Source organism: Rosa rugosa, chromosome 5 (assembly GCF_958449725.1).
Source record: "Rosa rugosa chromosome 5, drRosRugo1.1, whole genome shotgun sequence".
Lineage (NCBI taxonomy): Eukaryota > Viridiplantae > Streptophyta > Magnoliopsida > Rosales > Rosaceae > Rosa > Rosa rugosa.
In genome coordinates this window covers 42,338,136-42,352,722 of record NC_084824.1, presented here as the reverse complement: position 1 = coordinate 42,352,722, position 14,587 = coordinate 42,338,136, and the positions used below count along the sequence as shown (strand labels likewise).

The 14,587-nt window shown below is 37.6% G+C and overlaps 1 long non-coding RNA gene across 7 annotated transcripts; it reads right to left on the bottom strand.

The window, feature by feature from the left end:
• Positions 1 to 5,540: 5,540 nt before the first annotated feature.
• LOC133708243 (uncharacterized) lies at positions 5,541 to 9,940 on the bottom strand. 7 transcript variants are annotated; one of them, XR_009845683.1, is made up of 7 exons: positions 8,916 to 9,924; positions 8,136 to 8,261; positions 7,315 to 7,401; positions 7,157 to 7,222; positions 6,829 to 6,886; positions 6,246 to 6,336; positions 5,541 to 5,923 (listed from the first exon to the last, which is right to left on the bottom strand). It is a non-coding gene; the product is annotated as an uncharacterized LOC133708243 (long non-coding RNA). The 7 variants fall into 7 exon arrangements; XR_009845682.1 differs by lacking the exon at positions 5,541 to 5,923 and adding an exon at positions 5,975 to 6,101; XR_009845688.1 differs by lacking the exon at positions 5,541 to 5,923 and having other exon boundaries at positions 6,186 to 6,336; positions 8,916 to 9,160; positions 9,297 to 9,940.
• Positions 9,941 to 14,587: the final 4,647 nt, after the last annotated feature.

Below are 14,587 nucleotides of genomic sequence, written 5' to 3'. Positions count from 1 at the left end.
AAATTTATGTCTCATATCTCCCGTATCATCTTGCCACCCAAATGGAGTGGATGCTAGGCTCCGTTGATCTTGTCACCTTGGCAATCAGATCACCTTGCCACACAGGCAGAAACAGAGGTAACACATGCATGCCATATAACCAAATGACCTCTCAAAACAAACAATATGGTGATTTAAAAAAGGGCTAAATACAAATTACTACCTTGTGGTTTAGGTCCAAAATCAATTCAGTCCCTGAACTTCTAATTTCATCAAAAACACCCCTGCACTTTCAATTTTGATCTAATAAGTCCAATTTGTTAGTTTTCCGACAATTGAGTTATTTAATTTGTTAATGTGGATCATATATGGCCTATGTTTTATGATGTGGTGTCGAGGTGGTCTGCCTTGTCAATTTAGGAGTGAGTCCTACTATTAAAAATAAATAGTTTTTCAACAAATAATCCAACTATTTGAAAGAATATTAACGAATTGGACCTATTAGATCAAAATTGAAAGTGCAGGGGTGTTTTTGATGAAATTAGAAGTCCAGGGACTGAATTGATTTTGAACCTAAACCACAGGGTACTAACTAGTATTTAGCCCTTTAAAAAATTACAAAAGTCAACTGTAAATAACTTCTTCCCCAAAATTATACATCAACTAATCAATAATCCAAAGTATTACTATTCCTTAAAATAGAAATAATCCTCAAGGACCCAATAATAATTTAAGGGGGAATCTTTAACGCCCTTTTTTAGAGAGAGAAGGTCTCGCCTGTCTCTAGAAAGCAGAAAACCCCAAACAATAACCCTTTGTCCCCCCCCCCCCCCCTCCCTCTGTGCTTAGATCTAGATCCGCTCCGACGAGATCTAGATTGAAACTTTGTGAGGGAGGGGGGTTTCCCTGTCCGGGCACATGTCCCAACCGTGTTTCCTTTTGTGTTTAGTTTTAGTTCACCCAATCAAAACCTTGCTCTCTCATCCTAATCACCAGATCTGCGACCCTCCTCCATCCCAACGCCCTCCTCCACCGTTGAAGCTTCCTCGTGGATAACCGATTGCTTGTTCCTCCCTTCCTTTCCTTAGGTGGTTGTCTAGTTTACCAATCTATTCGGCAGTTGTCACAAGCAACCACAGGGTTCAAGCCCCGTGACAGGCATGAGGCTGGGATTTCCTTCACGGGAACCTAAACCTCTTCGGACTAGGGAAAGAGAAATGGATATGGCATCCGGAAATCCATCGATTGGCGTCGACGAAACACCTTCATCGATTGGGCTGTGTGTATTATGCTGGGCTTGTTGCCTTTAATTAAGGGTGGGCCTATTCATACCTCCAAATTTGCTATTTTGACCTCCTATCAAATTTTTTGCCATTAAATTTTTATCTTTACCCTCTTTCTCTCTTCCTTTTCTCTTAGGCATGAAGTTCTGATATTGCCAAAACCTCGCATTACCACTACAACGTTCCAATAATTACTAGTGTTTATACATGACCTTGGCAGACTAGTTGTTTGCCTCATGTTTTAAAGTCTGAGCACAGCAACGTTGCTCTTGTTTCAATGGATTTTTGGTTTGTTATCCGGCCCTTTTTTTTTGGGGTACAAATGAGAGTAAATAAAGTTGGGAAGAGCAGTACGATTCTAATGTGGAGAAACATTTTTCATTAGTGTTGTTGACACCAATGCTAAGGCCGAGAAAGTTGGAGCGGTAGAAAGCAAAGGTAGATTCATTGGGTAGTTGAGTGAGGATTGTAAGTACTTGGAAATTTTTTGATTAAGGGGTAAAAGAGGATTTCAAAATTTTCAAAAAAGTTGAGAGGTCCAAATAGAAAATTTGGAGGTACGACTAGAATCACCCTTTAATTAATGCATTTTACAATTTGATCGAAAAAAAATTAAGGGGATCACAAATTCGATGCATTTAAATGAATATAATATCTAAAAATCAACTTCATGTACGAGAAAATCAACGTTTAAGTTCAAGACTGAAAACCATAGTTCACTTATTTCAACATATAATTTTTTTTTTTTTAGAGTAATAGTCAGCCACTTTATTGATAATAATAATAAGAAACATTACAACTTATAGATGTAGAAACTACATCAGAAAATAAAATAACAAGAACAATATTAGATTCAAATAAGCATCGGAAATAAAACATAACAAGGAGACTCAGGAATGCAATTAAGCATAGGGATGGGGATAACAATACCATCCCCATCCCCGAGGTAATTCTCCACCCCCATCCCCGCCCCAATCCCCAATAAAAATATATTGGGGATTCCCCGTCCCCATCCCCACTGGGGACGAAGCCTCCAAACCCGCCTCAAATCCCTAATAAGAATTTAAAAAATAGAATAAATTTTTTCTCATATTGCCTTTTTTAAAATCAAAATCTACAACAAGTAAAATTAAAACATGATTAAATTCATAAATCATAATTCAGTTAGTGCAAAAGTCAAACATCATTTAAAATAAAAGTGTGGCCATTAAAGTAAAATAGTAAATGTATATATTTGTAATTTGTATTATAATATATATATATATATATATATATATATATATATATATATATATATATATATATATATATATATATATATATCATTGGGGCGGGTTTGGGGATGGAGATCATAATACCATCTCCGCCCCATCCCCGATCTTAGATAGCGGGGATTGGGGATCCCCTTCCCCATTCCCCATTTATCCCCGAATTCTCCCCTCATTAGGGGCGGGTATCCAATGAAGCTCCGCCCCGCTGGAGATTTTTGTCATCCCTAATTAAGCATTTGATGCAGCACCGGACATAATCCGGGCTATGTAAAACGGTATCAAAAGTATGGTCAACCATACTTCCACGTAGGCCTCATCATGGGTCGGGCTAGGGTAGGGCCGGGCTGGGCTTTGACCAAGTCAACAGAACTTAGGGCCGGGCTGGGGCTTCAATACATAAGCCCTTACCCGCCCTTATGGCCCATTCCACTAGGGCTGAAAGGGTCGGGCCTCTGTTTAACTCATATAAAACACAAATTTACTAATTACATAAGCTCAATTACTCACACTGGAGAATATATACAAAACCTGAGTTAATTACAAATATCTACAAATCCCACATAAACTGAAACTCACATTCTCACTGACCAAGTAGTAGACTTGAAACTGCATAGAGGCATTAAGCCACTGAGGCTACAAAAAATCAAGCAATGTTTGACACTTTGTTAAGTTGATACAAAAACTGATAAGTCTTCATGACTTCATGACTTCATCTCCTCCAGGAAGTTCTTCATATGCAGCATCATCAATTGATTCAGTTTGGATTGGAGTATAACCAGGATATGGAACCAAATTTGGAACATACACACCAAAAGAATACCAAACAAAACCTACATCCAAATAGAAGTAAATATCAAAAACCTCAATTGGCATTTGACTTATAGTCTGATTAAAGAAAATACAAGATGCTTTTATTATCGACCAATAGTTTCACTCAACTTTTATCTTAAACATAGTTACATCTGCTCACAAATGGATACATATCATTACACCAAGGCATACACCATGTATGTGCCCCATATCTCCTGCTGCCTCCCTTTTCTGGGAGATTGGTAGTGATTAGATTTCTATAGGAAGTGCTAGATGACTAATTTGACTTTAATATAATTAGGTTAAAGCTCAGAAGGTTACTGCAATGTAATTAAAAATGTGGGACACAAAGAAGCAAACAAAAGATAACCAGTGACAACTAAGATTATTACAGAGAAGACCAAGCATACCTGAGCAACAACTTCACTCATGTACAAGTAAAATGATTTGCAAGATAAAGGATTGTGAGGCCATCTTGCACAACTATAAATCTCTGGTATGTACTATCAAAGATAAAATATGAAAACTTTGACAACATAAGTGGTCATGTCAATTTTTGAACAAAAAGGAACCAGTCCTGGTAAAATAGAGAGAAAGAAACCTACTGTAGAATTCCTTCACGGTAAGAATGAGATTGAACACCACAGCATCCCCTACTATAGTATAAATTACTCCAAATCTTACAAACCATCGAAACTCTTGGCTGTGAGGCTAAGAGACGACGATGATCTGGACAAGTCGTCGCCCGAGACGGTTGAGGAAGCGAGGATTTAAACCCACTATCAGAGGATTAGAAAGGGCGGAGGCGGAGATGGCATCGACGTTGGAGATTGGAGAAGAAGAGAGCGGCGGCCAAGTTTGAACTATCGAAGACTCGAAGTTGTCGAAGTGACGAAGTCTGATGCCCTAGACGCATAAGTAAGGAGCCTTGGACTTGGACTGACTTGGGCAAAAATGGGTTATTGGGCCTCAGACATTAACTGGGTATTTGGGTTTATACCCATTTTCTAATATAACATATCCAGATTTTATATGTTCATTTCTATAATTCTATGTAATGAAAAATAATAAAAATAAAATATTTTAGGGTTGGGCCGGGTAGGGCCTTTAGGGCCGGGCCTGGCTGTAAGGTAGGGTCGGCCTTCATTTGCATGACCCTTACCTGACCCTATTTGAGAGAGGGTAGGGCCGGCCCGCCCCAATGCAAGGGTCGGGTTGGGCTTCGGCCCTACGAGCCGGGCGGGCTTAGGGCCAAAGGGCTAAATGATGAGGCCTACTTCCACGCAAGGATAGACGTCGAATAGAGGGTAACCTTCTATCAAGATAACCGGCGATAGTGTGACCGATCTTGCCTACTCCACGCATAAAAATAAGACGAATAGAGAGCAATCTTCTACCTACGTAGCAAAAAAACTCATTCCAAAATGCCAATAAATTTTGGGCTAAAAAATCTCCTGGATCCCAGAGCCGAACCCTAATAGCATTGGGCTCATACACCTGTTGCAAAGCCCCAAGAAGGAAGGCCCAAAAGGCCCACAAACTTCTCCTCTGAGCACCCCGAAGTTCCACTACTACACAAAAGCCTTCACACGACGGTTTAAAACTGTCGTCTCACGTTTTACATTTCCGTGGTCTATCGAGGCGTCGTCTGATGAAACGTTGTCAGACGACGGTTTTTAACCGTGGTATACCGATCATTGGGTCGACGATTTGCAGCTAAATTCGTCGTCTGATAGACCGGCAGATCTGCCGACATGCTGTCGACAGAAATATGTCGTGGTGTGACTTCTACTCATACCACAGTTTTTAGGATTCCAGCGTGGTGTGACTTCTACTCATACCACGGTTTGTAGGATTCTAGCGTTGTGTGACTTCTACTCATACCACGGTTTTTATTTTTAAGACGTTGTGTAAATTGTATACACACGACAGTTCTTCCAGCATAAAATGTGGTGTGATGACTTAAAAATTCAGTGCGTGCGCTTTCACACGACAAATATAACTCTAACCGTTGTCTTGTGACATTTGAGACGATGGTTTTTGCTTACTTGTTGTCTGTGTGTGTATCCAACAATGATATCAGTAAGAACCGTCGTGTGAATTATAGAAATTTTGTTTGATTCCACCCTATAATCCTCATCATACGACATATTTTTCTATATATTGTTGTTGTAATGGCAAGATTTAGATTCTGGAATGAAATTGACCAAAAGAACATAAAATTAATCATAATAGATAGTTGTTATAATCCCATAACAATCTAAATGGGTCTGATAATGCAATTGTATCTACAAAATAAGAGAACAGAAAAAAATCCAAGTCAAGTTCTATTCACTGATCTCCTGCTCTTCGTAGCTTTTGTCTTCAAAAGTAGGCTTCACTTCATAACATTGGCACTCTCCATGGCCTAAAGAACAGTAATGGGGCTTCCTCATTGAAAGAGTTCTAGGATATTGCAGTGCCCCAAATACAGGAAGTTGTTGTGCTAATTATACAGCAGCCAAATACTCTCATTTGGTGCTCCAAGTACTTACATTTACGGCAGCTACAGCATTCTCAGAATCCACCGCTGCCTTACTGCTGCTAACCAGACAAGAAAATAAGCTTAGCAGCTATGCAAAGAATAAAGTTTTAGTCTATATATGCACGTCCTGTATACAATTAAAAAAACTATTAGCTTTACCAACTGGTTTACAGAGTGACAATTGGTTTACTCTCAAGGCTAATGGAAAGTTACATTACCGAAGGTATGGGATCCCTGCAATCAAGTGCTAATAAGACATAATGAAAAGTATTCATCAATCATCATTCTTGCATGAAGCAAACAGTACTAACTACTTGCACAATCTCCTTCTCTTTGTGAACCGAAAATTGAAAATTCATGAGAACAAAGTTCACAAACCTTTAAGGTTGTATTCAAGTTATTCCTCGCATTGCTGAGAAGCTTTATCTTATCATGGTCTTCAATCAAAGTTTGGCATTCTTGACATAGCCTGATGCAGAAGGAAATCATATCAACCATCAAAAACAGATTAATGTTGCACAACGACTTATAAAAAGCATCTAAGCTACAGAATAGACAATAAAATAATCATGCAGCTACTTTCCGAGTAGGCCAAGAGAACATAAATAAAATATTGATACATAGAAAAGACTTGAATGCTTAGAGGAAGAATAGAAAAGCATATTCACTTGTAAGAAACAGAAACCAAAATCAACTGATGTAAATGAATAGCAGACCCTATCCTACTCCACCAAAGCTTTAGAATACCTTTGAGCAGCGACATATATATGCAACAAAACAAGCATATACTATCTAGGCACATGCCTATTACAATAATCACTAAGAAGGAACAAAAGAAAATTAAGGATTTCTCAACAGTCATGCTGAGAGTTTAGTCCAGAAAAAAATAAATAAACTTACCAAATAAGGATTTCTCAACATAGATGTCATCAGAAAAAAAAAAATAAATAAATAAACTTACCAAATAACAGTTGAAGTTGAAGTTGTTGTCCAAGCTCTCTCCAAGCTAATCTGCAATGCTACAAAAACAACCCTATGAATAAGCAGTCACTTTCTCTCCCATTGCTTCCAAATACTAACACTTTTAATATATATTTCCAAATACATTCACAAACAATTCATTTAATCACTATTAATCAAACATCAAAACTGCAGATTTGATAGAAAATAACAGTTACAAACTGCAACCAAACAATTAATCAGGTCAAAACAACAACAAGCTTGCATTATGTGCACTCTATCAGATCTGTTTATGTAATGTTTATGGTGTCATAGTATACGATACTGACCTCTTATGAAAATATGAGCAAAACCACATTTATGTTTTCACTTGCACGCCATAAAGAGAGTGAAATCTGCACATCAACCCCCCAAGGCTCAGAGGTAACAATTTATAAATAAAAGGAAGGGATCAGAGAAAACTGAACTAGATATTAACAATTTATACCATCGAGCATCAAGGCTCAGAGGTAAACAATTTATGCAGCAACGTCCCATACACCTCCAGAACTCCTGTTAAGGAGAAATTTTACACCTGCACAGGAAGAAAGGAGTCTAAGAGCCCTCATAGCAATTCACAACTAAATGGAATGAGTTTCAGAGAAATGAAAAAAAAAAAAAAAAAAACATATTAACTACGACTCTGACCAGAAACCAAAACGAAAATAAAAACCTAGCCTAAACTACTCCGATTTCAATGAAATTTTATATACACTAAGTTAACACACTGACCTAGATACTGGTAAATTTTTAGGGATTTTGGAGATCATTTGTTATGCTAATTATTTAAAAGAAAACAAAGCATAAAAACCTGCGAAAACAGAAACAAAAGAAATAAGCAAGAAAACAATCAAAACAAACAAGTTAAAGACAACCAACCCACTCCAAACAATCAATTGGAGTATTGGAAAGGAATACATATTTGATTGGCATGAAGAATAAGGATTGGGGGTTGGGGGAGAGACAACGGCGCCAAATCCCCAATGTCATCTGTGTCTAATTCAAATTCCCAATGCCAAATCCATTTTAAGTATTCCACCTGAAAATAGTCAACTGCATTTTGTCCCAATTGTCTATACTTACAAATCTCAATCATGCAGCTACCGACATGAAATCCCTCAAGTAATAACAAATGTAGCAAACACATTCCAGGCATAGGCAATACAATTAACTCTTAGCTATGTAAGTGTGGTAAAGATGGTTATAGGCGGTGAATGCAGACTACTTCAAATTTCAAATTTTCAGTTATAAACCATGATTGAAGCGTACCGTAAGAGGTTCTCCCAGGTAGAAATGTCATATTTCTGCACACGATATCCAATGAAGGCACAAAACATTCCCAGTTGGCAGCAAGTAAATAGCTATACAGCCTATACTCACAGGGTCAAACTTTGTCTGCAAATAAACCATATATATGTTACTAAAATGAACACCAAACTAATTTATTTTTTTTAAATGAATACCAAACCTAATGCAACAAGCTGAACAAAAGAAAAGGAAACAGTTTAACAAAAGCAAAAGCAAAAGCATTCACAAGCTCCTCTGCTAGTTCTATCAAGATTCATGTCCACTTATCTATATTGGTAGAACCCTACATATTTCAGAGATCCAATAACATTGAATTGCAGCCATCCAAAAAAACAAAGTTGGATTCTTTACACACCCCACATATGAATTCTGAATTTGGGCATCAAAATCCAAAATTCAAGATACAAATGTAAACCCAGGAGCAAGTGCAGAGACACCATACTCAACTATCTATGTATGAAAAGCAAATGAAGCGACACCATACTCAAATGACTATCCATGTATGAAAATCAAATGCAGAGACACCATACTCAAAAACAGATTACATTTCTCAAACTCATTATAAACTAGAGAGCTTTTAACTTTTTACTTCTTGAGTGACGAACCAAAAAAGAGGAAACACTTGCAGACATCTTTATGACATAAAGCATCATCTATCTAATTCAATAACAAAAACAAGGATGCAGTAACCCAGTTAAGAATCCATAGGCTAAATAAAGCTCGATTGACACCGAAACATACCTTCTCCACAGGGAGACTTCCTGGTGGTAATGTGCAGAACCTTGGTAGGCATCCTCACTGGTCCCTTCACCCTAAGCCTCTTGTCCTTGGCACCGCGAACCAAATCAGTACAAACTATCAAACAAAACAGATATCAGAACAACAGGAAATTGAGGTTGAAAATTGAAACCCTAGAAAATTGAGGATTTCGAATTCAGCAAAGAATGAATGGGGATCTGGCCTCGTCGTTGTTGAAGGAAAGGTACCTAAAGTCATTGTGTGGGTTGGTATGATTAGCCAATGGAGAATGTTGTACAGAAATGGTAGCAGAGATAAAATTCTGGGGAAATCAAAGAAATTTAGATTTCCAATCTCAAAACCCAGACAAACCTACTATGCTACCTCATAACAAAATTGATTTGAGAGTTCGATTCAGATCTACAGTCGCCAGAACTCAATTTCAAACTCTCACGAGACCAACCACCGCCTGCAAAGCTACAACCATTGCCAAATCGAATCCAACACTACCGCCGAAGCCAATCGAAGCCACAAGCAACCAAATAAAGCAACAATCACCACCGCCAATAGATCTGAAGAACCCTACAGCAATGGGAAGGGAATAACCCTGAAGCGATGGGATGGGAAGGGAAGCGATTTGAAGAACCCTTGAAGCAAAGTTGGCTCTAATCTTAGCATTGTCGAAGAGTGATGGTTGCGGTCGGGGTCGGGGTTTGTCTAAGAGTGATGGTCGTGGTCGTGGTCGGGGTTGCGGTTTGTAGAGGAATGATTTTGTTGAATACAAGTTGTCGAGAGAAAGGCCAAGGAAGAAAGTTGTCGACGATAGAGAGAAAGGCCAAGGAAGAAAGTTGTCGACGATAGAGAGAAAGGCTAGCTATGTCGAAAAGAGTTTTAATTTTTTGCCCAAGTGTAGAGGGCAACCCCTTGTTTAGGGCACGGGCACGGGCACATTAGTTAATGGACAAGCCCCCATACAATCATGTTGTCCAAATGTTCAAATTTTGAATTTTGGGTTTGCGCTTTGGGGGACATATTTCTAATTTCTCTCTTGCTAATTGACTTAATTCATACCACAGTTTTAGACTTATCCGTTGTACCAACCAATATATGTTCTAACTTTCTTGATATCAGATGAAGCTAAAGCTTAGGGTTTGGGGTGAAAACTGGCACCACTAAATGGTGGGAAGATTGGCGCTCAAAGTTTTTCACAATCAGACCACGTTTTTATATATAAACGTCTTCTAAAGCAATACATAATTTCAGTATGAAAAACACCCGTTGGTTGAATTCATATTAGAAGACGGAAATTTTAAAACCGTCGTCTCAATAATGAGAAATTATTCACACCACGGAAAACAGTGTTACGTCGTCTGAAAGGTGTCGTGTGAAGCCTTTTGTGTAGTAGTGTTCTCTGGGCACCCAGGTCGTCCCTGACATCGACCCCGACCTCTGCTCCACCGCCCTAGGCCGGAGAAAGATCATCCCGGTCGCACCAACACGATGCCCCCGGCTGCCACCACTGTCACCGGCATGAACGCATAACCTGTCCTGACCCAAAGCACTGGTTTGCTCACCCTCTGTTATCAGATCATCCCCTCGATCTGATCAAAGGAATCCAGACAGCAGCTGCTCCCACGCACCGGAAAACTGAGCTGAACTCCGACTCCTCTCAAACCTCTCCCTCAGCCACACCGCCACCAAACCAAAGCTGCACGCCGACTTGAGTCGTGCCCGACTTGGCCGAAGACGCTTAACTCTGGGTGCAGACCGGATCTAAGAAAGCAGCACAACCATGGCTTCTTCCCATTGACACAAAACACGATCAGAATGGATCTAAAAAGGAGAACTTGCCACAGGCCGAGATGCGAACCACGACCCGATACAGGGCACAACAAGAGCCGTGCGCAAAAAAACCGACACCGAGAGCGGCATCGGAACAGTACTCCATCGATGATGGAGGAAGGTACAGAGAGGTCGAAGGCGGCGGTCTCCCAACCCTAGCAGAGCAAGTCCGCTAGGTATTTTCATGGGTTAAATACTGCTTACTCCCTATACTTATAGAGTTTCATCGTTTCAGTCCCCGACCTTCGAATTTCACCTAAAAAGTCCCTGAACTCCCAATTTCCTCCCAATTGGTCCCTGCCGTCAAGCATCCGTCAAAAACTTCGTTATCTTCCCCTAAAAAGTCTATTATACCCTCATTTACTTAAAAATATATATATATATATTTCTCTTCCTCCCTTTTTTTTATTTTTTTATTTTTTTTTCTTTTTACCTTTTCTTCTTCCGACTCTCTCCCCTCCTTCTGTTTATCTCCTCATCAAGATGGTTCCAATCCACAGACCTTCAAGAGGTGAAATGAAAAAAAGAAATAAAAGAGAGAGAGAAAATAATAATTTTTTTTAAAAAAAAGTAAGTGAGGGCATAATAGGCATTTTCGGCAACTTTAATAGAAAATTTTGACGGCAAGGACCAATTGGGAGGAAATTGAGAGTTCAGGGACTTTTTAGGTGAAATTCGAAGGTCAGGGACTGAAACGATGAAACCCTATAAGTATAGGGAGTAAACAGTATTTAATCCTATTTTCATCTGTTGTTGGTTATCTCGTGTTAAGACATGATGCGGCCAAGGCCTTATTTTTTTCAACATATAATTTAATGTGTATTTAAAAACTAAAAATAAAATTTAATGCGAGAAAATTAATTATTTCGGAAAAATAAAATTGCATGCAATTTAATTCAAAAAATAAAGTCCACTCATTGAAATATGGCTAAGTCCACTCAAGCGAGGGCTCTACTCGTCGTCTTGTACAAAACAACAATTATAAACAATTAAGTAGATGACCTAAAAACTAAATTCAAAACTAAAACAAAATCCGAAATAGATTAACGAAAAGTCATCGAATATCCCAAATTTTATTTTTTTTAAGCCAACCCTTAAACTTCAAGGGTTTCGTCGAGTCAATAAATCTAGCAACCTAACCAAAAACAACAATGATCAAAACCTGAAAATCTGAAACTTTGTAATTCCTATCAATGCTCAAATGACCAAATCTTTGAAAACCTAAAAATACTAATATGATCGTAATATCGAGCTCTACAAAATGAGCCAATGCATTAAATCCTTGTCCAGAAACTTCATTGAGCATAAAAAAAAATACAAAGAAAACGAGGGCAGTATTCCTCTTTCTCTTTGCACTCTTCACTATGCAAACCCTAGCATCATTGGCTTTCGCCGATACTGTTTCATATCTATGACAGCTCTGGCATCCTTTGCTCACAAGAACGGCTATGTCCGTCAATCTCTTTCAAGCTTTTGGTGGGTTTGTCGTTCAAAGATGGTTAGCTTCAATTCACTCTATTTTGACTATGCGTGATGTCTTGGGTTCATCTCTTGGTAATTCATGTGCCTTGTGGTGGTCTGGATTAGAGATGCGATTATATACTATCATATTAAGCTAGTATGATAGTATATAATCGCTACAATTTTTTTGATCCTTTCATATCACATCTCTGATCTCTCATTCTTTGACCTTTAATACTATCATATTAAGCTAGTATTGATGGCTAAGTCGTTAAATAAGTGAATCACTTTGAATCTAATTTAGGTTTTAGTTTTGGATTATATGTTTTGGATTTGGAACCAAATTAGATTGGAACCACTTTGAATCATAAATAGCATGTTAATATTATATAGGTGAAAACCGCCTAACCAACCAAACCAAACCATCTTTAATTGGATTGGATTGGGTCGGATTGAGCTTCTTTTTTTTTATGACCGGTTTTCCAAAATGCCTAAACTGCTCACTTTGGCATAGAGATGGTTTGGAGTCAAAACCGATCCAACCCAATCCGTGTGCAGCCCTAGATGTGATGTCAGCATTGCTCATTGCATTATTGGTAATTATTCTTGGGTTATTGAGAATTTCCTATTAGATTGGTCTAGAGGTGCCAACGGGCGGCTTCAGCACAAGTACGACACAAGCCCAAACAGTTTTATAGTGGCTCAGGATGACCCAAGCACAATTAAGGGTGGGTTGGGCCAACACAACTAATTGATGCGGGTGAGTTGGGCCGAGGTATCTTGACCCATGGGCCGGTTTGGCCCTAGAACGACTTATTGCGGGCCAATCCGTTAAGAACATAAGGGCATGTTCGGTATCATTTTGCGATACTGTTTTTTATTTTACGAATTCAAAAACTTATGTAATTTGCGTTTGGTGCATTAAATTTGAAAAACAGGGAAAACGAATTTTCGGAAACAATTCAGGAACTATGAATAAATATGGGAAATGACTTTTTGACGTTTTCCTTGTTTCCTGAAAACAACCCGCCCTGCAATTAGAGAAAGTGATTTATTTTTATTTTTTTACTTTTAAGCACATAGATCCACAAACTCTTCTCCTCTCTTTCGATCTTTCTCTCTTTCTCTCCCACAATTTCCATTGAGGCTTATCCTCTCTTTTCATGATCTCATCTACTTTATCTGCTGTTTTAACTCTCTTCTTCCCCGTTTTTTTCAATCAATTGAAACTTGCAGAATCATGCAGTGGAGAAGAATGAAGGATTTAGAAAATTCCTCTTTCATGTGTCAGATCTAATTTATATGGATGATTTAGGGTGAAAGCTTCGGCATTTTATGCTTCAATATAATTAGATTATCTCATGGGCTAGAGGAATTAACAACTAAGGTTGAGACATTTGATTGAATTATCGTTTTGAACTAAAGATTCAGGAGCTTGCAATTTCATATGATATATTTTATAAACAAAATTGAGGGATTTGGTTCTTCTTGTTCAATCTCCTTCACAATACTCTGTTTCTTTTCTCATAACAACTTCATAATCAATACAAACAAAATAGTCAATCTTTCATGATTACTGAGGAAAAACTAAAAATGATTTTTTCTCTTTGAAGAAAAAAAATAGAGCTTCAGATTATATAAACTGAGTGCTACAGATTTTTTTTTTTTTTTTTTGAAATGATAGATATGTTTTTAATATTTCAAATTTTGAAATACTTGTGCCGAACATGTATTTACATTTTAAAAACTTGTAGTTTAATTCCCTGTTTTCATTCTACAATCCAGTATTACAAAAATAGTTTCATAAAACGTTACAGGACACACCCTAAAATTTTGTATTATTTTAAAATATATGAAAAACTTTTATAATGAGATTTGAATACAATCTCTTTTTTTCGAGTTCACCTATGCCATATCATTAATGATTTCAAAATAATAAAATAAAATACTATATCCTTATTTTAATATAAGTTTTTCTTAATATTTAAAAATATATTTGTTAAATAACATTTATATCACAATAAGAAAACTATAGGAAGAAAAAAAATATTATACCAAAACTCAATTATGTGAAACATTTAAAAGAAAAAGAACTATGAGATGTATCTTTTCTTTTCTATAAGCATATAAATAACAGTTAGGAAACTAACCTTAGAAAAAATAATAGCTCCTAAATTAGGAAAAGTACTTATTGGATAATTTATTAGATAAAATAAGCTTTTTTTGAAAGAAATGTGGATTTCATTAAAACGCATGCCAAGATGGCCATTACATATCCTTCTGCTGCCTTCAACTAGACAGATCAAGAAGTTGTAGTAAGAGAAACTACTGTGATACATAGAGATAGACCATCTATATTTGAACTAATCACT